Raw genomic sequence first — 25,813 nt, forward strand, 5'->3', positions numbered from 1 at the left:
TCACTATCAATCTTTTCCACATTTGCTTCACTCCCTTCCCCTCACCTGCTTGGTTTGTTGCACATGGGACCTGCTGCTCGTGTGGCTCCCGAACACCTTAGTTAAATCTCTGCTGCATCTCACCAGTAGTTGCTAGATCCATTTACCAGAAAGATCTTAGCGCCATCTCAACAAGGAAGTCAAGGGCCAGCAAGATGGCTCAGCTGGTAAGAGTGCTTGCCACACAAGCTTGGTGACCTGTAAGTTCCATCCCTGGAAATGCAACACAGGTGGGAAGAGAGAACTGACAAACTGTCTGGAAGGAAGTTGTCATCTGACATCCACAGGGTGGCACAGCATGAACTGCCCCTGCCTCGTGCACATACAGATCCAAGGAAAAGACTAAAGAGTTAAAGGACACAAACTGTACTACTTTAAGAGCCCTCCTAACTTGTCAATGAATTGTTTCCTCTGTCATGGGAGATGTTTCAGTTAAAGGTGTCTGTGCACTTTCACAAGCCCATTAGTGAAAGCGGGAGTTAGGAGAGTGGGTCCCACTCAGCAGTTAGTGTGGAAGAGAAGAAGCCTTCGTTTTTTTTTTTGTTTGTTTGTTTGTTTGTTTGTTTTGTTTTTGTAAAAGGAAAAGAACTGAAATAATATGCCTCTGTGGAATGCTATAGCATAAAATCAACACCACCCACTGGAGAATGCCAGCAAGGATTTGGGGGGGGGGGGGACTGGATTTCTCAAACATTGTCGCTGGACAGGACCGGACAGAACCAGGGTTGAGGTATCTCAGTGCAAAAGGCGTGATGACCTAAGTTCCATCTCTACGACCCACACAGTGGAGGGAGAGAACTGACCCCAGGAAGTTGTCCTCTGACGTTTATGCATTTGACGTGGCATGTACCCTGCAGCTACACAAATAAATGTAATAAAATGATTTTATAATGATAATTCACTGAGGATCATAGTATAGGGGTTCTTTCTTTCCCTTCCTATTCTTCCTCTTTCCTTCTTTTCCTCCTTTTTTTTTTTTTTTTCAAGAGGGTTTTTCTGTGTAGCCTTGGCTGTCCTGGACTCACTTTGTAGACCAGGCTGGCCTCGAACTCACAGCGATCTCCTGAGTGCTGGAGTTAAAGGTGTGCGCCACCACGTCTGGCTCTTTTCCTCCTTTCTTTAACAGACTCTCCTATCTCCCAGAATGGCCTTGGGCTCATCGTGTGTGTGTGTGTGTGTGTGTGTGTGTGTGTGTGTGTGTGTGTGTGTATGTGTTTGTGTGTGTGATACGTATATGTTAAACAATTTATGCTTACCTAGCATTTTCTAAAGGGCTGAAAACAAACAGACAGTAGCAAAGAGGAGGAGAATAATTACTTGAGATAAACAAAGAAGGAATGTGGATTTTGGCTTGTGTCTCTGGGACACGGCGAGGAAGAAGCCATGGCAAGTGGTACAGTAGCTGCTCAGCTCATGTGGCTAAGGGAGAGGAAGGCTGTGTCCAGGGACAAAGCACACTCTTCAAGGGCATATCGCCTGTTTTGTCCAACTAGGGCTTACTTCCTATGCTTTCTCAGTAGTATGCTAAACTATGACACTAATCCCTTGCTAAGGTGAGAGCACGGGCCCTCCTCTGAACACCAAGGCACTGAGGACCAAGTCTTCAACAGGTGAGCTGCTCGGGAGAGACAGTCAAACATTCAGATACAAACTCTTAACAGGTGCTATGAGGGGGTTCTTTTGTAATAAAAATAGTGGCTCTTTTTTTCTTTTGATTTTTTGAGACAGGGTTTCTTTTCTTTTCTTCTTCTTCTGTTTTTTTTTAGGGGGGTAGGTTTGAGACAGGGTTTCTCTGTAGGCCAGCTTGGTCTACAAAGTGAGTTACAAGACAGCCAGGGCTATACAAAGAAACCCTGTCTCAAAAGGACTCCAGGTTAGCCAAGGCTACAGAGAAACCCTTTCGTGAAAGCGCCCCCAACTCCCCCAAAAAAAAGGAAAAAAAAAAAAAAAAGAAAAGAAAAGAAAAGAAAAAGAAAGCCAGGTGTTGTAGCACACACTTTTCATCCCAGCACTTGGGAGGCAGAGGCAGGTGGATCTCTGTGAGTTTGAGGCCAGCCTGGTCTACAAAGAGAGTCCAGGTCAGCCATGCACACACGTGGAGGCTGAGAGGACAACTTTGTGGGATTGGTTCTTGGTTTTCTCCATTGACCTTTAATGGGCGTAATGATTTGGCTGCCAGTGTTTTGAAGCAAGTGCCTTCACTAGATAACCCCTCTTGCTGGTCCTTTTAAAAAAAGAGTTATTTTCATTCATGTGTGTGGTGTGTGCCTGTGTGTGTTATCTGCCATCTGTATGCAGGTCCTCTCTCTCTCTTCCTATTTTGTTTTTTTGTTTTTGAGACAGGGTTTCTCTGTGTAGCCTTGGCTGTCCTGGACTTGGTTTGTTGACCAGGCTGGCCTCGAACTCACAGAGTTCTGCCTGCCTCTGACTCCCAAGTGCTGCGATTACAGGCATGCGCCACCATGCCTGGCCTGTATGCAGGTTCTCTTGGAGACCAGAAAACAAGAGTCAGATCCCTAGAGCTGGAGTAATACCGTGGGTGACAGGAACCAAATTTGGGTCTTCTGAAAGAGTAGTAAGTACTCTGAAATGCTAAGCCATCTCTCCAGTTTCTCATTATTGAAGAAAGATGAAAAAGAAGCAAGCTGAGTGGTTTGAAACTGGCACTGGGGGGCCGGGAATGGTGGTGCACACCTTTAATCCCAGCACTCGGGAAGCAGAGGCAGGTGGACATCTGTGTGTTCGAGGCCAGCCTGGTCTATCTACAAAGCGAGTCCAGGACAGCCAGGACTACAGGAAAAATTATGAAAAACAAAACAAAACAAAACAAAAAAACAAAACCAAACAAATTAGCATTGGGAAGGTAAGCAACAGCAGTATGGATAACAAAGTGGCCAGGAAGTATTTTAGAGGTTTAAGCCTACAATCACTCTTTGTTGTGGTCTATAGTCTTCTTTACTCTTCCCGTTTTAGATGGTTGTTTCTTCATTGCCTCTTAATTATGACAGAAACAATGAATTAGACCTAGGGCTGGAGAGATGGCTCAGAGGTTAAGAGCACTGGCTGCTAGTCCAGAAGTCCTGAGTTCAATTCCCAGCACACACATGATGGCTCACAACCACCTATAATGAGATCTGGTGCCCCCTGCTGGCCTGCAGGCCTACATGCAGGCAGACTACTACATATATACTAAATAAATAAATCTTAAAAAAAAAAATCTGGGTAGGGGTTTAAAGTTTACCTCCTGTATTGTCCTTGGCTGGTGCCTTAGTTTGAGCGGGACCCCTGGGCCCAAATCTGCCTATCATAATGTTCTACTTGTAGGTTTCTAGGACCCTCTGGACCCTTCTACTTTGCTATTCTCCCATGCTTCTCTCATCTAGAGTCCCAATAGGATGTCCTCCCCTCTGTCCCAGTTTCCTGGTAAGTGAAGGCTTTCGCGGGACATGCCCCTTGGGCTAGTATGCAGATATAAGTGAGTATATACCATTTGAGTCTTTCTGCTTCTGGGTTAACAGAACATTCTCCACAGTTGAGTGGAGAGTGGGATATGACTTTCTCATGTACTCTGGTGCCTCACATTTGACCATGTCCCCTGTAGGGGGAGACCTGGTGGCACTCAGAGGAAGGACAGCAGGTTACCAAGAAGAGACTTGATACCCTATGAGCATATACAGGGGGAGGTGATCCCCCTCAGTCACAGTCATAGGGGAGGGGAATAAGGGGAAAATGGGAGGGAGGGAAGAATGGGAGGATACAAGGGATGGGATGACCATTGAGATGTAACAAGAATAAATTAATAATAATAATAAAAAAGAATTAGGCTTTTGGTTCTTTTTACTTATTAGCTTCTGCACAGCTTAAAACTGAAAGTTGGCTTCTTTGCTGCCAGGATTTTTTACATCCAAATTTGATGCCATTGCAGTTGGTAGAAGTTGCCAGAAGGCTGTCCTCCAGATAACTGTCTCTTGCTCTAGTTTATATTGATGCTACAATTACAATTCAGAATATGCACTGTCATCTTATTAAAAAATATATTTATATATATTATATAGAAAGATGGAAAGGAAGCTATATATATATATATATATATATATATATATATATTTATTAGTGGAGAAAGCCCATGTGAGCTTATTGTGAAGCAGTTGGCTCATCTTTGCTTTTCTTAGTAAACTGTGTTTGAATTCAACTGAACTTCAGAGCCTCAGCTATTTCAAACTCGCACACCATGATTTACTAAGGTTAATGCCTGGGGGAATATTAACCTTGCAGACAGTAATCTAATTCAGTGTCATCACAAGTGCATAACGCAGGAGTTTGGAGTTTTGCCAAAAAGCACTATTCAAATGAACATTCTGGGGTGGGGAGGTGGGTGTGGACAAAGAGAGAATTCCAGAAATGGTTATGTAGATATTTTAATGTCCTTTCTCTCTCACCTCAAAGGTTATGTTTAAGTATTGCAGAGAGGTGCTAAATAAAGCCTTGAGGTTGTGATGAAAAAAAAAAAAAAAGTCACGACGGTGCTCCATCTCTCATCGAGTGCCCAATAAATGCACAATATTCACTGAACATATTAGGTTACCTAGCTGACTAGTGTGTTGGTACAAAGGTGAGTAATTGTAAGCCCTCCTTTTGTAGAGGCAACCCAGGCATTGATGGTAGTTAAAAGATTTAGTGGTGAAGGTCACTAATGGCCTCCAGACAACCAGACAACAAAGCAACCTTAGGTCTGTATAGATCATAACCAAGTCTTTGTTGGCATGCAGACCCAGGTTTGGGCCCAACAAAGTCCTGACGGGGATCTCTTGCTTTTTCTTCGTGCCCACATCCTGCATCAAGGTTTGCAGACTCCAATAAGGTTTTTTAGTTTCAAGGGTGCAGGGTTGCATCTTCCGGAAAAGGTGACATTCGAGGTCGCCGAGGAGAAGCTAGATAAGAGGCTAAAAGAAAGATCCAAGAAATCCTGGCTAAACCTTTCATCTACGTTCCCGCCCCTTCCACTTCTCAGGGCCTGGACTGCTATGAATCCCCGTTTCTCACTTCTTGGGGCGCCAAGCACGCAAGCCTCTAGAGGAGGACGTTCCTCCCAGGAGCTTTCTCAGCTCCGATCTATTTCAAAGCGTCATCCTTCCAGGCCCATCAGGGGGACCCGCGGCGCAGGGCCAGCTTCCCCGGCCACGCCGCGCTGCTGACACGCAAACGCCGGAATCGAAGCCACGCTGGTTCTCGCAGCCAGGTCTCCGCGCCAGGCGAGGGCGGGCGGCCCGGAGCGCTTCCTGTCTGCGGGGCTTCCCACAATGCCCTGCGCCGGCAGCGGCGGCGACCACGGCGGCGCTCTAGCCGCGCCATGTCTGCCTCTCGACTGCTCTGGGAGGAGGAAGAGAAGGAGGAAGAGGAGGAGGAGGAGGGGGAGGAAGAGGAGAAAGGCGCAGGGGTGGGAGCTGTCGCCGGAGCTGCCACTGCAAAAGTTCTCTCCCCTCCCCCTCGCCCTCCTCGCCGGGCCCGTGGGAAGGTCGGAGCGGCCGCCGTCTGCAGTCAGTGACCGCGCGCCTCGGCGCCAGCCCGCGGTAAACGCTCGGCCTGGCAGGCCCGGGCCCGGGAGGGCGGGGGAGGGGAGGGGGCGGCGCGCGGGGGGGGGGGAGCGCGGCGGCGGCGACCGCCTGACCCGCGGGAGCGGCGGTCCAGCCGGGGGGCGGCCCGGGAGGCGGCGGGCTCAGGCCGCGGGAGCGCGGGGCTGGGGGACGCGAGGAAGCGGGGCGAGGATGGTGGGTCGGGGCTTGGAGAACGGAGAATGACGGGGGCGGCGGAGGCGAGCGGGCGGCCTCCGAGGCCTGCGGCCGGTGTCGGGTAGGAAGGAGGTGGGATGCTCATGGGGAGGCCTCGGGGTGCTAGGCTGTGGGGCGAGGAGGCCGGCCAGACACCGGAGCTCTCGGCCGTCTTGGTGCAGTGCTTTATGCACCGCAGGCCTCGGTCCGCCGCTGCTGCCTCCGTGTGCTCTTTGGCTGCAGGGAAGGGCAGGGGCTGGAGAAAGGGGATTGCGTGCAGGAAGCATAGTGGGAGTGCGAAAGGGGAGAAAGGGGCCGGAGGGAAGATGCCGGATAGGTGGAGGAATGCCGGGGGTGGCTGTGGAGCAGTCTTGAGGATTCTGGGGGTGTTCATTGTGCAGATCTGTTAGGTGTTACATTATGGAAAGAACCAAAGCCTTTCCAAGGCGAGGCAAGAGGCTCGAGTAGTTTCTGCGGATAGAAGGGAGACGCGTTTGAAGCCAGAGGAGTGCTAAATATTAGAGAAGATGCAGGGAATGCATAATAGAATAGACAGATGTAGCGTAATTATCAAATGCTGGCCCAAGGTCTAAAGAGTTATTCCAGATGGGCCAGAGTGGCCTAGTTCGGAACCTGTTTGGGCTCTTCAGTAGATGACATCCGGTAAGTGTGGGTCCCCGCTGTGGTTGGGGTCATTGAGGATTAATCACTTAGCCTGTAGATTGGTTTGAGACATTTTTAGTGCCGCACTAGTGAACTGAAAATCTTTGAAAGAGACCTTGAGAAACCGCCTGGCCTACGGGGATTCTTTAAGGCCAAGGAGTTGAGAATTTTAGCGGATTGGAGTATTGTCACTTACCGGAGGCTGGGTGAACATCATCCTGGCAGACACTGGAGTAGGAATGAACTTGGTCTGGCGGTTTTCTTCACTGCCTAGCTTACATGGCTCCAGAAGAGCTGGTGCCATATTTCAGTCTAGGTTTCAGGACACAAGATTATAATTGTTGGGAGTCGAGAGTTGGTGCATTACAGTCGCTTTTGGAGGCTCTGTTTGTAGCCTAAAGGAGTCTAGTTGAATTGGTTCTATACCTCGGATTGGCGGGAGATCCTTTTCCATTCACAATTCCTGATGCTCTGTCACCGAGGCATGGTGTTATTGAGGAAAATAACATCTGCCAGCAAAATGTAGACATGCAGAATGGAGGCTCTAGAACATCTGTGTGGATCTTAGGTTATAAGGAGGTCAAGGGTGGTTATCATGATGGGTAAGGAAACCTTAAGTGACAGATGAGTCTAGGTCTGACAAGGAGGGACAGTTAGTACCTCCATGTCAGGAAATGAAGTTCTTAATTACTGAGTGCCATTAGACCTGATTTTTCAAAAAGGAACACTGGGTGACAAAAATGTCTTGTCTTTTTTGTTTTGTTTTGTTTTTGTATTTTTGAAACAGGGGTTCTCTGTGCAGTTCTGGCTGTCCTGGAACTTGCTCTGTACACTAGGCTGGCCTTGAACTCAGATCCATCTTCCTCTGCCTCCCTAATGGCATGCACCGCTTGCTGGCCTGGGACATTGTCTTAAAATCTACTTGAATGATTCACCTTTTGTTATTAAGAGAAATGACATACATAATATGTTGTAATATCATTTCAGCTGAAGAGAAGATAAGTGTGTTAAATGTGACAAATCTTTTTATAGACGTTGAAGGAAAAGAGATCACTGGGGGGAAGATGGAGTGAAATTTGGGAGAGGGAAGGGGAACTCAGTTGTCATTCGTTCCTTTAGCAAGAATTTCATTTCTTTAGCCAAGATAGTACTTAGAGTGGGGAGATTTCTTTCATTAGCAATTTTTCTTATATAAATAATCAGAATTTTAAAAAGAACTTGGAAAATTTGCTGTCAGTTCATTTAGATTTGCTCACTTTTTAAAATTTCATTTTAACTTAAGTGTATGTGTTTGTCTGTTTGAACGTGTATGCCTTGGGTGTCCAGGTACCCATGGAGGCTGGAAGAGAAGGTTGGACCCCGGAGCTGGCACCACAGGCAGGTTTGAAGTTTTGGGTGCTGTTGGCAGAGCAGGAAGCACTCTTAACCTGATTAGCCGATGTGATCACTTTAAAAAGGGCTTACTTGGTGTGATGCACCCATTTTAATAATCTCATGGTACGATGAGAGGTTCAGTTTCCCTCTCTTGTTCTGGTACTGTGTATTGTCAGCTCTTGTACTACAGTGTACCTAAATACAGTGTGTTGTTTTCTTATGTAAACAATATGAATGAATATATATGTGATTTTAAAACGGTTCTAAGGGGACTAACAGGGAAAAGCAACACCTGTTTCCCCTCTTCTGAGACAGATCCACCTGCCTCTGCCTTCCAGGTGCTCAGATTAAAAGTGTGCATCACCATGCCCAGTTTACTTTGTTGTTGTTCTTGAGACGGGGGCTTTTGTCACCCAGGCTGGCCTCAAGTATGTAGGGAAGATGACCTTGACTTTCAGAACCTTTTGCCTCCTTGATTTCTGGCATTACAGGTGTGAGTTCCACATCTAGTGTTATGCAGTGCTGAGAACTGAACTCAGGACCCCACCTGCACCCCCCCATCCCCTCACTTGCCCCCCCCCCCCCCCCACACACACACCAGGGTTTTTGTATGTAGCTCCGGCTGTTTTGGAACTTATTATGTAGACCAGGCAGGCCTTGAACTTGGAGATCCACCTGCCTCTGCCTCCTGCATGATGGGACTAAAGGCCTGGCTGGACCCAAGGCTTTTTTTTTTTCATGCTGGGTAAGCACTACCAGCTAAGCTGCAACTCCAGCCCACAATTTTTCTTAATCTTACTCTCACCTTCCACCTTAAGAAAATAAACACAACCCTGTCTCGAAAAACCAAAAAAAGAAAAAGGAAAAAAAAAAAAAAAAGAAAATAAACACACTATACAAAACAATGGGTCACCTTATGGCATTTCCATGCATGTACACAACACACTTTGATCTTATTTATCTGTTACCTTGCCTTGTGTGTCCCCTCCCCCACACCTGTCCTCTAATACAGGCTGCTATTTCGAAGCATTATTTATTTATATATTTATTTTAGTTTGTGTTTTTCTCCAGCTCTCACAGTAGTTAGTAGGCTTATATCATTTCTGTCCTTTGGTTTACGTAGCCCAGATTGCCTTTAGACTCTTCTTGCCTTGTCCTCCCAGGTGCTAGGATTATAGGTGTATGCCGCCATGCTTTGCTCCCTAGGTTCTATCAAAATGACATCATCACTTTGGATAATGACTACAGAAGTCAGCTTTCCCTGAGTGAAATGGATGAGTGTCATTGACGGTTTTTCTTTTTCATCCTCCATTCTGATCTTTAGTTATTTTTATTAGATGCCTTATACTTTCAAATGATGTGCTTACGTCTTGATATTAAATTTTTTATTTTTATTTTAAATTTAAATTTTATTTAAGTTAAAACTATTATTTCATGTGTGTAGGCACAAGGTGAATGTGTGTAGCGGTCAGAGGACAATTTTAAGAAGTTAGGTTTTCTTCTTTTATATGGGTTCTTGGCATTGAACTCAGGTCCTCAGGCTACATCATTAAGCAGCAAAGCACATTTACTCACTGAACTATCTTGCTGGCCCTACCTAAGCCATGAGGTTTTTGTTTTTATTTTTTGAGACAGGGTTTCTTTGTGTTAGAAGAAGCTTTAAGCTTCTAACTTTAAAGAGGGCTTTGTTAAAGTAGTCAGAAGTATTGGGTGAGATGAGAAAGGGAGGCTTGAACCCAAACAAGACTTGTAGAAAACAGCACCTTTGCAGTATTAGATTTGGTCGCTAGAGATGAGTGGTAACTGCTTCTTCATTTTGGGATTACCTACCAGGGTTATTTGACAGTGTTCTGGAGAGTTTTAGTTGATGAAATTGGGAACGTGTTAAAATGACTCCTTAATGTTCATTTCAGGTACCTAAGGTGTTTATTTGCTCATTCATTTGTTTGTTCGAGATAGGCCCTTGCTAAATAGTTCAGACTGGCCTGGAACTTTCTTTTTTTCTCCTCGAGACAGGGTTTCTCTGTGTAGCCTTGGCTGTCCTGGACTTGCTTTGTAGACCAGGCTGGCCTTGAACTCACAGAGATCCACCTGTCTCTGCCTCCTAAATGCTGGGATTAAAGTGTGCACCCACGCCCGCTGACATGGAACTTGTTAAGTTGTCCAGGTTTACTTAGGTCTTGAAATCCCTCTTCTTCTGTCTTTTGGATGCCTGGCTGTAATTTTTTAAAATCGTTTTTTGTTTTTGTTTTTTTCAAGACAGGGTTTCTCTGTGTAACAGTCTTGGCTGTTCTGGACTTTCTTTGTAGACCAGGCTGGCCTTGAACTCACAAAGATCCACCTGTGTCTGCCTCCCTAGTGCAGAGATTAAAGGCGTGCACCACCACAGCCTGCTTGTAATTTTTAAAATTGCATTCATTTATCATGTTATTTATTTATTATACCATGCACCATGGTACAAGTGTGGAGGACAGCTTGAGCGAGTCAGTTTTATCTTGTGGGTTTGTGGGATTAAACTTGGGTCACCAGGATTTGCAACAGATTTCTTTCTTCACTGAATGGTTTCCCTGGCCCCTCGCTATAACTCTTATATTTTTATTAAGTAATGGGTTGGTGGGAATATACAGTGGACAAATACGTGTTGCTCATTAGAAGAGTGGAGTCATTAGGGTTGGTGAAATTGCTCAGCTGGTAAAAGTGTTTGCTGCCAGGTCTGATAACTTGAGTTCAATTCCTGGGACCAGTATGGTAGAAGGAGAGAGCTGTCTCTTGCAAATTACCCACTGTCCTCTACATGCAAGTGGTGCATGTGTGTGCATGCACACACAGAATAGATAGTAAATAATAAAAAGAATGGACTTGGTGTTTCAAAACTGTGTATGAAGTTCAGGTTGGCACCATAGATAAGGGGAGTAGGAAGACACTGTTCTAGTTCCTTTAGGAAATCTTGTTTAAGTAATTGTATTTCTCTTAACTTGACAGAGTTTCTCTGTATAACCACCTTGGCTGTCCTGGAGCTCACTTTGTAGACCAGGCTGGTCTTGAAATCACAGAAATTGGTCTACCTCTGCCTTTCTAGTGCCGGGATTACAGATGTGTGCTACCACACCTGCGCTTCTCTTACTATTAATGTCAAGGTTTCTTTCACATGCAGGTGTGAATATTGAATATTCTATTTTATGTACATTATTCACTTAATTTTTTGGGTTCTGCAGATCACATCTAGGGTCTTGTGCATGCATGTTAGTCAAGGATTCTGCCACTGAGCTATCTGTATTCCCTTTGTATGTTCATTTATATCAGTTCTCTACTTTTCCTTCTCTTTGAAATTTGAAAATGCTAACTAGGTTGAAAACTGTTGTAGAGCTGAGACTTTGGGCTGGAGAGCACTGACTGCTCTTCCAAAGGACTTGAGTTTAATTCCCAGTACCCACATGGCAGCTCACAACTGTCTATAACTCCAATATCTGACATCTTCACACAGATATGCATGCAGGCAAAATACCAATGACCAGAAAGTAAAAACAAATAAACGAGAACTGAGATTTTATTTAATTTTTGGTGAAACTGAACAGTTTGGTTTTTAGTAAATACCCATTGAATGATTATAGAAGGTAGTATTGAGTTTATAATTATATGACATTTGAAATTACTGGGTAGGCGTGCAGTTGACAAAAGTATATAGCTGAGTGGTTTTGGTACATGCCTTTAGTCATAGCACTTAGGAGGCAGAGGCAGGAGGCTCTCTGAGTTTCAGGCTATCCTGGTTCATATAGGGAGCTCCAGGATGGGGCTACATAGCAAGACCTTGTCTCAACAAACCAACACAAATCTGTGTCTGTGAGAACAGAGGACAAAACGGGCATTTAATCGGAGACTCTACACTCATGGACAAAGACGGATAGACTAGTTTGTAGCTCTAATTCTGTGTAAACATTGAAGGGTGACACCTCTAATCTGAGATGCTTTGATCTAGTCTGGAGAAGGGCACTGGTTTTAGTTTGTATATTCTTTTTGTTTGTTTTTTTTGAGACCGGGTTTCTGTGTGTAGCCTTGGGTTATGTTGGAACTCACTCTGTAGACCACGCTGGCCTCTAACTCAGAGATCTACCTGCTTGCCTCTGCCTCCTGAGTGCTGGGATTGAAGGCCTGCCCACCAACTCCTGGCAGTTGGTATTTTCTTTTCTTTTCTTTCTTTTTTTTTTTTTTTTCTAAATAGGGTCTCTCTGTATTAACCTTTGCTGTCCTGGACTCGCTTTGTAGACCAGGCTGGCCTTGCACTCACAGAGATCTGCCTGCCTCTGCCTCCCGAGTGCAGGGATTAAAGGTGTGTGTCACCACTTATCTCTTACTGTTTCAAGATTCTGATTTAAGGGTTAGGGAGATAAGTCAGGGTAAGAACCTTGTTGTACAAGCATGAACACCTGAGCTGAAGTCTGCAGGGCCCGTAGAAAAGGCTAGCGTGCTCGCACCTGTGCCTGTAACCCCAACACTCTGTACAGTTGGTGCGGTGTCGGGGTTAGGGGATCGGCAGAGACAGGAGTGGCTAGGTAGTTGCAGATTCACTGAGACCTTGGCTCGTGGGAATAAGGCACAGAGCAGGACAACTGACCTGTCATTCTCTGGCCTCCAAGGACAAACCTGTGAGTGGATACCCCCCCCCCCCACACATACACATACACACACACACATACTCACACTCCACAAACATATACACATCTACACACAGAGACCTACGCACACATCTACACCTATATACACATACCTACATACATGCACACACCACACACACACACACACACACACACACACACACATACTCACACTCCACATACATACACACATCTACACACAGAGACCTACGCACACATCTACACCTATATACACATACCTACATACATGCACACACCACACACACACACACACACACACACACACACTCACACTCCACATACATACACACATCTACACACAGAGACCTACGCACACATCTACACCTATATACACATACCTACATACATGCACACACCACACACACACACACACACACACACACACACACACACCTATACATGCAAACACATTCACACATACCAAAACAAATTAAAGGAAGAATCTGACTTACCAGGCATGATGACACACGTCTGATATTCCAATACTCTTAAGAGGTGGAGGGTGAGGCAGGAAGATTGTGAGTTCTGAGTCAGCCATAGTTACAATATGAGACTATGTCCTTCTTTTCCCCAAGCCTCAAACAATTTAATTCATTTTGGGGAAAAACTAAAACAATAAAAATAAATAAAAGATAAAAAAGTTTTTTTTCCCTCTGTGAGGTGAATTCTCAATTTCTCAATTGTGGACCAATTCAGTAAGATTTCAGGAAATTGCAAGGTGGGGTGGCACACATGTTTAATCCTACCATTTGGGAGGCAGAGGCAGACGGATTGCTGTGAGTTCAAGGCCAGCCTGGTCTACAAAGCAAATCTAGGACAGCCAAGGATACACAGAGAAACCCTGTCTTGAAAAACCAAACAACAACAACAACAACAACAAAAACCCCAAACAAACAAAAACAACAACAACAAAACAAAACAAAATCAAGAAATTGGTTTTTACATTTAAAAAAATTATTTATTTTGATGTGTGCATGTGCACATGTGCCACTGTGCATGTGGAGGTCATAGACAGCTTGCAGGAGTTCATTCTCTTCAACCTTGTAGGTTCCAGGGATTGACTCAGGCTGAGGCCTGGCAGCAGGTGAGCTGTCTCACTAGCCTGAAGCTGATCTTTTAAAATACAGGTATCTTCAGATGAGACTGTTAACATTTCATAATAATGCCCAGACCTCTTGGGGAAATACCTTTTCTAGTTACCTTTCAACCTTTAGTGCCACTTTATACAGATATTACTGAGTGTCCGTTATGTGCTGTTGGGGGAGGATTGGGTTTTTTGTTTGTTTCTGCTTTTTGTTTGTTTGTTTGTTTGTCTGTTTGCCTGTGTAGCCTTGGCTCTTCTAGACTCACTTTGTAGACCAAGGTGGCCTTGAACTTGCAGCGATTTGCCTGCCTCTGCCTCGCTGTGCTGGGGCCAGTTTTAAAGTATACTTGAGATGTGGTCCTTGTGAGTACAGAATTCTTTTCGAGTGGTGCATTTAGAAGTCGTACAAAGTGTAACAGTTTGAGTGTCCTCATTGTTGACAAGTCTATTTAAAAATGTCTTTCACATGAATTTATCATGTGCATGTGGAAGTCAGGGGACACCTTGTGACAGTCTTCTTCCACCATGGGGATCCCAGAGATCAAAGTCAGGCTGTCAGGCTTGGTGACAAGTGTCATTACTTGATGGGCTATCTACTGGCTCCTGACAGGTCTTTTTTTAACCCCAAAAGTTTTGATTTTTAGAAGTGCTAAAGACCAATCAATATCAAATAGAGAAAACAGAATAGTTTAACTTACAATTCAGTTAGTCAAAGACATGGGAATGATTTTCTTGGTTGAGTTATTAACTAGCTTTGGAAAATGCTCTCAAAGAGGAAGCTGGGAATATATTGGGTAGAGGTGACCACATTACAGTTAGGCATACTTCTAAGTCTTAGTGAGCAGATCAGATGGTTGGTTGGATGGATGGACTGAGTAAAGTAAGGGGTAGCTTTGTTTGTGTGTTTGTCAGGGTCTCATTGTGTCTCTCGCTGTCCTGGAACTCTATGTAGACCAGGCTGGCCTTGAACTGACAGCGATCAGGGTGTGGGCCACCCAGCCTGGCTGGACACTTTTGAACACTGTCAGAGTTCAGAATGTTGGGACTATTGCTTAATAGTTTGGGGAAGAATGGAAGAGGATGCTGCTGAGATGCTTGTGAGAGAGTCCCTAGGGGTTTCAGAGGGCAGCAAAGGGCTCCAGGCTTCTAGGTCAGCCATAGAGTGAGCCTAGGCACATGACTTTATTCCCAGCACTCAGGAGGCAGAGGCAGGCAGATCACTGTGGGTTGGAGGCCAGCCTGGTCTGCAAAGTGAGTCCAGGACAGCCAAGGCTACACAGAAAAACCTTGTCAAAACAAAGCAAAACCACACCACACCACACCACAGGATCTATTTGAATGGTTTTTGCCTGTTTTCATTTAGCTGTTCCTCTTGATTTGTTCCCTTTTGAATTAGCTTATGTTGGGCAGAGTTTTGAGCCCCCTTCAACAACTGTAGGTCTTTTTCATCTTTGTCTTTCTTTCTTTTCTTTCTTTCTTTCTTTCTTTTTTTTTTTTTTTTCGAGACAGGGTTTCTCTATGTAGCCCTGGCTGTCTTGGACTTGCATCGTAGACCAGGCTGGCCTCGAACTCACAGAGACATCTGCCTGCCTCTGTCTCCCGAGTGCTGGGATTAAAGGCGTACGCCACCATAACTGGCTTGTCTAGTGCACTTTTTAGTTTGTTATTTTTGAGTCTGCCTTGCTTGCAGATTCTTGGCTAGTGAATGAAGAGCACGCGTCAACTCAGCCCTGTTATCCTGACATTTCCCTGCACGCTTTTTTCAGAGCTGCTGTCCGCATTGTGGATGGGACAGAGAGAACTGAGGGCATGTGTGCAGTGGGAGTATAAAGTATAAAGTTGGTCAGGTGTGGCGGAGGGGCTCATGCCTGCACTCCTAGCACACAGAAGCAGGAAGATTGCTGCAAGTTTGAGGGGCAGCTCTGTCTACATAGCAAATTCCAGAACAGCTGGGACGACAGGGAGAAGCATTTTTGAAAGCTATCTACTCACCTTTGCCTCCAAAAGGGAGATAAAGTAAAAGAGAATCAGACTGAGGAGAAAAGTGGCTCTGAAAGGAGGAGATGATTATGACACGTTATGTCTAGTGAGAAGTGGGGGAGATGGGATGCAGGTAAAGAGAATTGTTTGAAAGGGCTATTTTGAGATGAAGATGGTAAGACTACTTGAAGCAAAGAGTTAACAGAAGTTTGGAATGTACCAGAAGATAATTTAATGTAATTTATAGATAAAGATTTCAGAATATTTGTTAGATGAATTTTATTTCACAGACCAGTTACATTTAAAAGCATTGTTATGCTGGGCGGTGGTGGCACATGCCTTTAATCCCAGCACTTGGGAGGCAGAGTCAGGTGGATCCCTGTGTGTTGGAGGCCAGCCTGGTCTACAAAGTGAGTCCTGGACAGCCAAGGCTACACAGAGAAATCCTGTCTCGAAAAACAAAACAAAACAAAACGATGTTCCACAGTAAGAAATACAAGGCATATTTCAGTTAATATGTGTGTATACAAATGTGTGTTTATAAAACAAAAAATTCACAGTACAACCAAAACCATCCTTACCAAGTTGGATTTCCTTACAATAGTATGCTGCTTTAAAAAATGTTATTTTATTATTTTATACATATAGTGTTTGTGCCTGCATGTGTGTCTGCACCCATGTGTATGCAGTATCCCTGGAGATCAGAAGAGAGCGTTGGATCCTCTAGGACTAGAGTTAGAGACAGTTGGAAGCTGCCATCTGGGTGCTAGGGATCACATTAGGTCATCTGGAAGAACAGGCCATGCTCTTAACTGCTGACCCATCCCTCTAGCACTTCACCTCTCTTTTTTAAAAGATGGGGTGGCTTACTATTGTAGTCCTCACTCACTATATAGGCTAGGCCTTGAATTCAGAGATTTGTCTGACTCTGCTTCCTGAGTGCTGTGATAAAAGGCATGTGCCGCTACGTCCAGGAAAATATCCCTGCCTCCCAAAACAAACAAACAAACAAGCAAAAACCCCAAAAATCTGCCTTAGGGGTTTGGGGTAGGAACTTGATTTCACATATGAAGTGGGGTCCATGAGTTACTAAATAGCCACAACCTGTAGTTTAAGTAATTCATGAGTAGAGCATATTACCCTTTAAAGCGGGAATAGTTAGTTTGGGTTGGGTATAATGTGGGGACTAAGTAAGTAGTTTGTATTTCATGTGAGTGAGCATTGTGCTTTGTAAGCAAATAGAAGCTGGGTTTTTGTCTTGGCTCTCAGACTTACCCAGTCTAGGATTGTAGAGAATAATTTCCTTTCCTGAACCTCCACTTTCTCATCAGGAAATTGGTAATCATGTACCTTTCTGACGAAGGTTGTAGATTTGATTAAAATGTTAGCATATCATTGAAGTATGTTAACAGATCATTAATGTATAGCTATTGAATTTTGAGAATTAAGTCAAGAACTATATATTAGACAAACTGACTTACTTCTTCCCTTTTTTTTTTCTTCCCTTACATGCTAGGCAAGTGCTCTACCACTGAGTTATGTCCCTAGACGTGTATTTAACCTGCCAGTAGCTGTGCCGTACAGCTTGGGCAGTGTGGTAGTACCATAAGGTAGGAGAGGAGATGAAGCTCAGAAGGGCTTGAGTTAGGTAGCAGTAGGATTGGAGATGAGAGGGTGGGACGGGATTATGGCAGTGGAGAGACTGGGTGACTAGAAAGATTCAAATGACAGCAGCTGAAATTGGATTTTATTTTTGGGTAGTATACTGGGTGCATTACAGCAGTTTAATCATTTGTTGTATGATTAAATATGCAAACTGGGATGGATTGTAAATAGAAATAGCAGTGAGTAGGATATGAGAAGGAGGGATTAGATTACAGGCTATTTTTGATGGTCTGTCAGAATTTACTCAAGAATCTTTGTACACTTAAACTATGCAAGGTTTTATGGTAGGCAACGAAATGATACATCTATGTTTATGAATGCATAAACCATTTTCTTCAGGAGTTTATCTAGGGACAAATTGTTTGACAGCTTTGATCAGGCTTTGGAGGAATTGGTGGGTAGCTTAGAACCTGAAGGCTGGGTATGACATTACAGGCACAATGATGAGAGTGACAGCAGTGACGACTCTGGGTGTATTTAGGGGTTGGTGGTTTAGATCAGCTGTAATTAAGGTTCGTGCTGAGGACTGGAAAGAAATAAAACTAGAAAACAATACTAGGGAGAGCTCAAAATCCAGACAAAAATGGTTTAAAGCATTTTATTTAGTAGATGGCTACCTCCTAGCTTGATATGTAGGTGGTTTCTAACATTTCTTACATTTCCATAAGGTCCCTCTCCCTGTGTGCCACCAAGTAGGGAGATGTCTCCTCCAAACCACAGTAATTATTCTATTCTCTGTTGTAACAGAGCAGTTCTATGGGACTTTAAGCTTTATTTATTTGTTTGTTTGTTTTTGGAGACGGGGTCTCTATTTGTTAGTCTTGGCTGTCCTGGACTCTCTTTGCCACCGTGTCCATCTTGAACTTCTCTTTTTTCTTTTTCTTTTTGGTTTTTCCAGACAAGGTTTCTCTGTGTAGTCGAATTTACAGAGATCCTCCTGCCTCTACCTCTGGAGTGCTGAGATTAAAGGCGTGCAATGCCACACTCGGCTGAACTTCTTATAAACAAAGTCATACCTGTGTCTGTTTTCTTTTGCTCAAAATTATGGCGGTGAGATTCATTTCTGTTGCATCTAGCAGTAATATATTGTTTTTCATTCCTCCTTGGGTGTCTCCCGTGTCACTGTTCCACAGTGTATTTACCCATTCTACAATTGTTGGACAGTTGGATAGTCTGTGCTTTGAGGACCTTGAAGGAACTTGAATACGACTTAAGATACAGTGGGGAACCATTGATGAAATTGTGTTTTCCCCGATAAGTTTTGATTAGGGAAGTAAGAAGGGGTTTACGGATGGAGTCCTGTGTGATGGAGGCATTACCGGAAGACATTTACGAGGCTGTGGCTAAGTGTGAAGCGTTGAGGATGTAAGTTGGCAGTAGTGGTAGTGGGAATAAAAGGTGACTGAACTGTGATGCTGTTAACGGAAATACGTTGCTCAGTTAGCACTGTTCCAGCGTCTGAGGACATTGGAGCAAGTGTCGGAGTTGCACACCTGTAGGCCCAGCACCAGAGTGACTGAAGTAGGAAGATTGCAATGAACTTAATACCAACATAGTGGATTCAGAGGCACCCTGGGCTATACAAGGAAACCTAGTCTCAAAACAAACAAAACGAAAACAAACAAAACAGAAACATAAAGGAATTATCTAGAGGAATTAAAATTATTGGATGTAGAGCCACGAGGCCCAACAGAGACGTGAGAATACATGTGTGGGTTGGTAATTGACATTGCTACTGGATTTGGCAGGGCAGTCACTAATGGTTATACAAAAATTTGGACTGAGCTGGGCAGTGATATTTAATCCCTGTGTTTGGGAGGCAGAGGCAGGCGATCTCTTGAGTTCAAGGCCAGCCTAGTTGACAAAGAGTTCCAGGACATCAATGACTACAACAGAGAAACCCTGTCTCAAAAATAAATTAATTAATTAAAATAAAATTAAATTAAAAAAAAGAAAAGAAAAAACTTGGACTGATAATTTAAGTGTTAATTGAAGCAATATATGGGGGTTGAAAGGTAGCTGAGTGGTTAAGAGCCTTGCTTGCTCTTCCAAAGGAACCAGTTCGATTTCCAGGACCCACATAGTGGCTCACAACTGTCCATAACTCCAGTCCCAGGGTATCGGTCACCCTCCCTTCTCCATAGGTACTGCACACATGTGGTGCACAGGTATAAAAACACCCATACACATAAATAAATAATATTTATTTTTTTTCTTTTTATTATTTATTTATTTATTTTTGGTTTTTCGAGACAGGGTCTCTCTGTGTTAGCCTTGGCTGTCCTAGACTTGCTTTGTAGACCAGGCTGGCCTTGAACTCGCAGAAGTGATGGATGTAGGGATTGTATTGAGTTAACTTTAAGAAGGATGAATACCTTAATTCTGAAACTGGAGGCAATAAGTAACAGATGGATGAAGGGAGATACAGCATTTTAGAAGCTGACGAGGATTATAAGTGCCAAAGGTATGATCTGAGAATTTCATGGAAGGACTTGAGTACTTGAATAGGATTAAACATTAAGTATGGAAATGATTTAGATTAGTTGATGGGATGAATAGTTATATTTAGGATAAATCATGGAAGATTTAATGGCTTTCTGCTGATGCTTTTAATACCCAGTGTGTGAATGTGGAGAAAACAGGTGAGGGTGGTCGTACTCAGGAGATGCATAGTAAGGATAGGAGACAGCGACGCTCTGGGGAGGGTGGTACTGAAGCACCTGCTAGCTTCACTGTGTGTGCGGAACACGTGAAACTAAATGCCACTACAAAGCAGGTGTGAAGCCTGGCACGTGCTTGTGACTCCAGCACTCAGTAAGCCGAGGCAAGAAAACAGACGTCTCTATGTTTTATAGACTTTCTGTATTGTAGGCTTTGCCATTATGAAGCACATTGAGTTGATGGGCTGTTTTCCAGTGTATATGTGTGGATTGCTGACGGGTGGATTCTTGAGGAAATGAGAAAGGAACTGAAGAAAGTTCTGAGCGTATTGCTGAACTCATTGACAACAATATCTAATAGAGAACAAAGTGGAATTGAAGTCATTGGAAAAGGACAAGAAAATATTGTAGAGATTGGTGGGTATTGCAGAGGGAATGGTTGATGTGCACAGCGGGAACTACACAACCTTTTTTTCCGGTTTTTCGGTTTTTCTAGACAGAGTTTCTCTGAGTAGCCTTCGCTGTCCTGGACTCACTCTGTAGACCAGGCTGGCCTCGAACTCAGAGATCCGCCTGTCTCTGCCTCCTGAGTGCTGGGATTACAGGTGTGCGCCACCACTGCCCGGCTTACACAACAATCTTTAGTGATGTTTCTTTAGTTTAGTGATACAGTAGTAATAGGAAAAAGAAAGATGCTTTATCATGCTGAAGAGTAGGAGAATGGTACTCTAGACACAGAAGCAGGTTTTTTTGTTTATTTTTTTAAGATTTATTTATTTGTTATTATGTATACAGAGCTCTGCCTGCATGTACACATGCAGGCCAGAGGAGGGTATCACATCAAATTATAGATGGTTGTGAGCCACCATGTGGTTGCTGGGAATTGAACTCACGACCTCTGGAAGAGCAGTCAGTGCTCTTAACTGCTGAGCCATCACTCTAGCCCCTGACGCAGAAGCAGTTTATGCAGGAAAGGACAAGTTTGAGAGAAGAAGAAGTGGTCACAACAGTCTGCTCAAGAGGTCAAAAAGTCTTAGATTGTTCTTGAGGTATGGGGTTGAGAGAAATAGACTTGTTATATTTACCAGTTCTTTGATTTTTTTTTTTTTTTTCCGAGACAGGGTCTCTCTGTGTAGCCTTGGCCACCCTGGACTCACTTTGTAGACCAGGCTGGCCTCGAATTCACAGTGATCCGCCTGCCTCTGCCTCCCGAGTGCTGGGATTAAAGGCGTGCGCCACCATGCCTGGCTTGATTTTTTTCTCTACAAAATAACATTTGTAGAATCATAATTCTTCACATGTAATATATACAGATAAACTTGGCTGAGAGATATGTGGGTTAGAAAGGAAACATTAAACATAAGGTAGGAGTATATCAAAGATGAGATAAAAGGTTTGTATTTGTTAACTGTAGGCATTGACAAGGCCTCCCCTGGTTTTTTCTTTTGTCTTTTTTGAGAGTTTGCCAGCAGTAGTAGCTCAGGCTGGCCTTGAGCTTGCTATCTGGCTGAGGATGACCTTGAACTTCTGATTCTCCTGCCTCTCCCTCCCAAGAGCTAGCATTACAGGTTTGTACACTACATCTGGTTTTGTGTGGTACTTGCATCTAGCTCCTGAGCCACATCCCCAGCCAGCACATGGCCAGGTTAAGTTGATAGGAGCTAGTTAAATCAGTGCTTCTTGGCCTGAGGGTTTCAATCTCTTGACAAACCTCTATCTCCAAAAAACACTCACATTAAAAATTCATAACAGCAGCAAAATTAGTTATGAAGTAGCAACGAAAATACTTTTATGGTTGTGGATCACCACATCATAAAGAAAGAGTTGCAGCATTAAGAAGGTTGAGAACTGCTGAGTTAAAATAGATAGACTGGAAATGAATGAGAAGGTCAGAGAGGACTGGAATATGATGAAAATAGGAGGAGAAAGAAGAGCAGCTGCATGAGAGCAGACAGGAAGACGTGCTACCTAGGAATGCATACAGTGATGCTAGCACAGCTTAGAGGAGGGCCATCCTGCTGAAGAACCTCAACATGTCGTGCCTTCTACCTCATAGTCTCTCTCTCTCTCTCCTTTTATTTATTTATTTTTCTTTTTTCTTTTTTTTCTCTCTCCTTTTAAATGAGAGCCACCGTCGTCTTATTCTTCCTGAAATTGCAGTGTCTGTCTCTGAACCACCCTCCTATCCAGTGGCTGACTGAGACCGTGCATTCCATACCTCACTCACGTCATACATTCTCTGAGTTTTAGGAGTTTGCTTTTCTTATTTATTACCAATGTATAGATGCCTCCCTCACACAATTCTAAATATGTTTTCTTGGCTTGTTCTGTTTCTTTAATTTTTTTTATAAGTTTGTACATGTATATTCTAGTCTTATATCGAACATCTCTAAAGGCATTGACTTGCTAATCTCAAAGACAAAATATAATTTAAATGGAAACGTTGCCACCTAAATCCTTTATCTTCTTCCATACACTTACTGTGATTGAGGAAAGATATTTAAGACCCAGGCCAGGCTTCTATCTCTGCTCCCAAACTCAGCCCGTCCAGATCTGTACTCATTTTTTTGTCAACTTTTATTTTTTTGTCACCTTTTTATTTTACTATCAAGGATACGACTCTTTAAAGAAAGTGCTTATTAGTGTCTGTGTTGCATGTAGAGGTTAGAGGGTGACTTTGTCCCCACCGTTCTGTGGGTTTTGGGGATGAGTGCTTCAACTGACTTTTTAGAATTGTTTGGTTTTCGAGCCAGAGTTTCTCTGAGTAACACCATTGGCTGTCTGGAAGTCAGAGCTGTAGATTTAGCCTTGAACTCCCAGAGATCCACCTGCCTCTCTGCCTTCCTAGTGCTGGGATTAAAGGTGTATGCCACCACCTCCAGTTTAGATAAAAGTTTTAAAGATTGATGTTAAGTTTTTGAGGGCAATGTTGAGATCTAGTGGTGGAATGCTTTTCTAGAATTCCTGCCCTTGGTTTGATTCTATCCTAAGCACTACCAAAGGGGAAAACAAGGGGAGGGGGGCGAGACATACCTAGATAATGGATTTAAAAAACAAAAAACAAACAAACAAAACCTGTCTCTCTGGAGTAGTTTGCATGAGCGTGTTAGACCTGGAATTCTAACCCTGAGAGAAGGGAACAGACCAGGAAAATGAGTGACGGAGGAGACTATGAATTATTTAGCAGGAGCTGGTACAAATTATAAAAGTTAAATTTGGTGAGATTTTGAATAGCAGAGCGAGAGTGTTAATGGAAGAGACTTAGGAAACTTGCTAGGTAAAAATTTACAAAGTAAATGGAAAGATGGGTTACAGAAAAATTTCCTACAGAAAAATACAGTTTTTATGTTAAAACCAGAGGGAGGGAAGACTAAAATGAGCAAATTAAGGGATTGAGAAGTAAGAGTAAAAGCAAGGACCAAAGTTACTGAAAAGTTTCCTATTTAAGGCTGTGTTCTACCATGTGCCTGGTTGCTTCTGAGGACAGGCTGCAGTCTGTAAGGGTGCAGGATTTTATCAAAGCTCCCGAAGCCTCACATTTTTCATTTTAGACACCCGGGAGTAGGGAGTCTTCAAGTCTCCTGGGCTTTTGCAACCCTGGACAGATTGGGGAGCCTGGCCGAACTGAGCCAAACAGCCGAGGCGAGCACAGCCATGCGTCCGCGGGACCCACGCGCTCGCAGCCGAGGCCCCTTGGCGGCGGTCAAGTGAGCTAAGTGAGCCGGGAGGAGGAGCCTTTTGTGTGGAGCGCGTGCGCCTGAGGCCTCTCTGCGCTGCTTCCGGATCGGCTGGGGCCGCTCTGCCAGTGTTCCTCCGTGCGGTGTCTGCCAGGGGCCAGGGGCTGCTGCTTCTCCTGTTGTCTGCACTGTGCTTGCAGCTTTATGGTTCGTGAGAAGGTCAGGCTGGAACTCGTTTTACAAGACAACCTAAAAAAAACAGAACTTGGACTTAGGCAGAATTTGTGCGCCGCAGTCCTTACGTGGACTGCTCGTAAGACCTGCATGGCTAGTGGTGAGCCCGCTCCTGAGGCCTTTCCAGGATTAGGCTGTGGGGCAAACTTCTGCTCTCCAGACTGTGAAGGACTTTTTACAGTTACAGAGAACGGCTGCTTGTGTAGTAGACTCAAAACTAAAGTTAGGAAATGCAAACTGGAAGCTCTCCCCTCCCGCTTGCATTTAAGTCTTTTATATAATTATGACTTGTTCAATTTTTCATATAGAACTTAGAAAAATCGGGCATGATTTTAAAAAGACTCACCAAGTTTGTGGAGAGCAATGATAAAAGTACCACATGGTTTGGAAATTTCAAGTTTATGAAATGTTACTATAAATAAGTTATACAGAAGCTTAGAACTAATAAATCTAAAAACATGTTTGCAATTGTCTTTTGGGTGTCAGGGCAGCCCCTGTTCTCTCTGCATGTCTGGATAGCATTATCAGCATGGTAGGAGTGTGGATCCTCAACCTGAGTGAACACTGCTTGAGATTACCCGAGTGTTTTGCAGCTGGGAATAGACTCTGGGTCTCTTATTCCCAGTCTGGTGACCTATCCAAGAATAGACTAATGAAACTGGCTATTTATCTGTTTGGAGGGAAATATGGCTGAGTTGGTTTTATAGTAAGCATTAAAAAGCTAAGAAAGTGAATGTGGCGATATTTAGTTCATTGTTGAAATGTGTTAGCTTTAGTGTAATTTATTTGGCCCCCCCCCTTTTTTTTTTAACATAAAGGCCTTGAGAATATTCCTCAGTGTTACTTCCTTTTATGGGAGTTATGCTGCATTTATATTTGGTTAAATAGGTCGATATAGATGCTGTGGCATTTAACTGGGTGGATGTGTTTCTCATGTGGATATTCTTAGTGGTTACAAGTAACTTGAATGCCTTTAAAAATGCCAAGGAGAAGAGGAGTTGTGTTAATAGTAATCTCAGTTCAGTGCTTGCCAGCCTGGCTGTTGACAGGACCATGATGCCAGAACTCAGGGGGCTTGAGGCAGGGGGATCACCGCTTCCAGGTGAGTCTGGGCTACATAGTCAGGCTGTCTCAAAATAAAAAAGGAAATAAAACCTTTGGACCTCTTTTGAGGATGTTTAACAAGGTACACAGAAATATTTATGAATGTCTCCTACAGCTTTTAAAAACACATAAGATGTTTAACTTAAAAAATTTCAATTTTTAATGTGTATCTGTGTTTTTCTTGCATGCATATCTGAGTGCTGGAGGCCAGAGGCAAGGGTACAAGATCCTCTGAACTCCAGTTACAGCTGATTGTGAACAGCCATGTGGGTTCTGGAAATTGAGTCTGGGTCTTCTGGTAGAGTAGCAACTGTTCTTCACTGTGGAACCATCTCTCCAGCCTCTCTCCCACAGCTTGATAAGCTGTTATTCTCATTTCCACATTGGCCATACAATGGTCTTTTTGGGTGTTTTGAGACAGGGTTTCTCTGTGTGATGGTCCTGGCTGTCCCAGAACTCACTCTGTAGACCATGCTGCCATCATCTTGGCAATCATCTACCTGCCTCTGCCTCCCCAGTGCTGGGATTAAAGGCGTGTGCCACTATAGCTATAGTTTAAATTTACATATTTTATTGAAATTACTTGTAATCATCACTAAAGGAAAGAGTTCTCTGTCTCTCTGTCTCTGTCTGTCTGTCTGTCTCTGTCTCTCTGTCTCTCTCTGTGTCTCTCTCTCTCTCTCTCTCTCTCTCTCTCTCTCTCTCTCTCTCTCTCTCCAGGGTTTCCCTGTATAGCCCTGGCTGTCCTGGAACAAGTTTTGTAGACCAGGCTGGCCTTGAACTCAGAACGAGTCACTTGCTTCTGCCTTTCAAGGGCTAGGATCAAAGGTGTGCACCACCACCATCCGACTCACAAATTGTATCTGTAGGTGAACTGTGTTCATATTGTGTA

The 25,813-nt window shown here is 43.8% G+C and overlaps 1 protein-coding gene across 6 annotated transcripts in view; it reads left to right on the top strand.

The window, feature by feature from the left end:
- The first annotated feature begins 5,378 nt into the window (after nucleotides 1-5,378).
- Znf148 (zinc finger protein 148) overlaps nucleotides 5,379-25,813 on the top strand; it is a 113,053-nt gene continuing 92,618 nt past the window's right edge. Inside the window, exon 1 of one of the 6 annotated variants that reach the window (XM_051149824.1) lies at nucleotides 5,379-5,609. The gene's annotated coding sequence lies outside the window, so the exon portion shown is untranslated. Of the gene's footprint in view, nucleotides 5,610-6,134; nucleotides 6,471-23,658; nucleotides 23,803-25,813 lie in introns of those variants that run through there. The other 5 variants (XM_051149821.1, XM_051149826.1, XM_051149823.1 and 2 more) reach the window with 5 other exon arrangements.

This window comes from Acomys russatus, chromosome 8 (genome assembly GCF_903995435.1).
Source record: "Acomys russatus chromosome 8, mAcoRus1.1, whole genome shotgun sequence".
NCBI classification, from domain to species: Eukaryota; Metazoa; Chordata; class Mammalia; order Rodentia; family Muridae; genus Acomys; species Acomys russatus.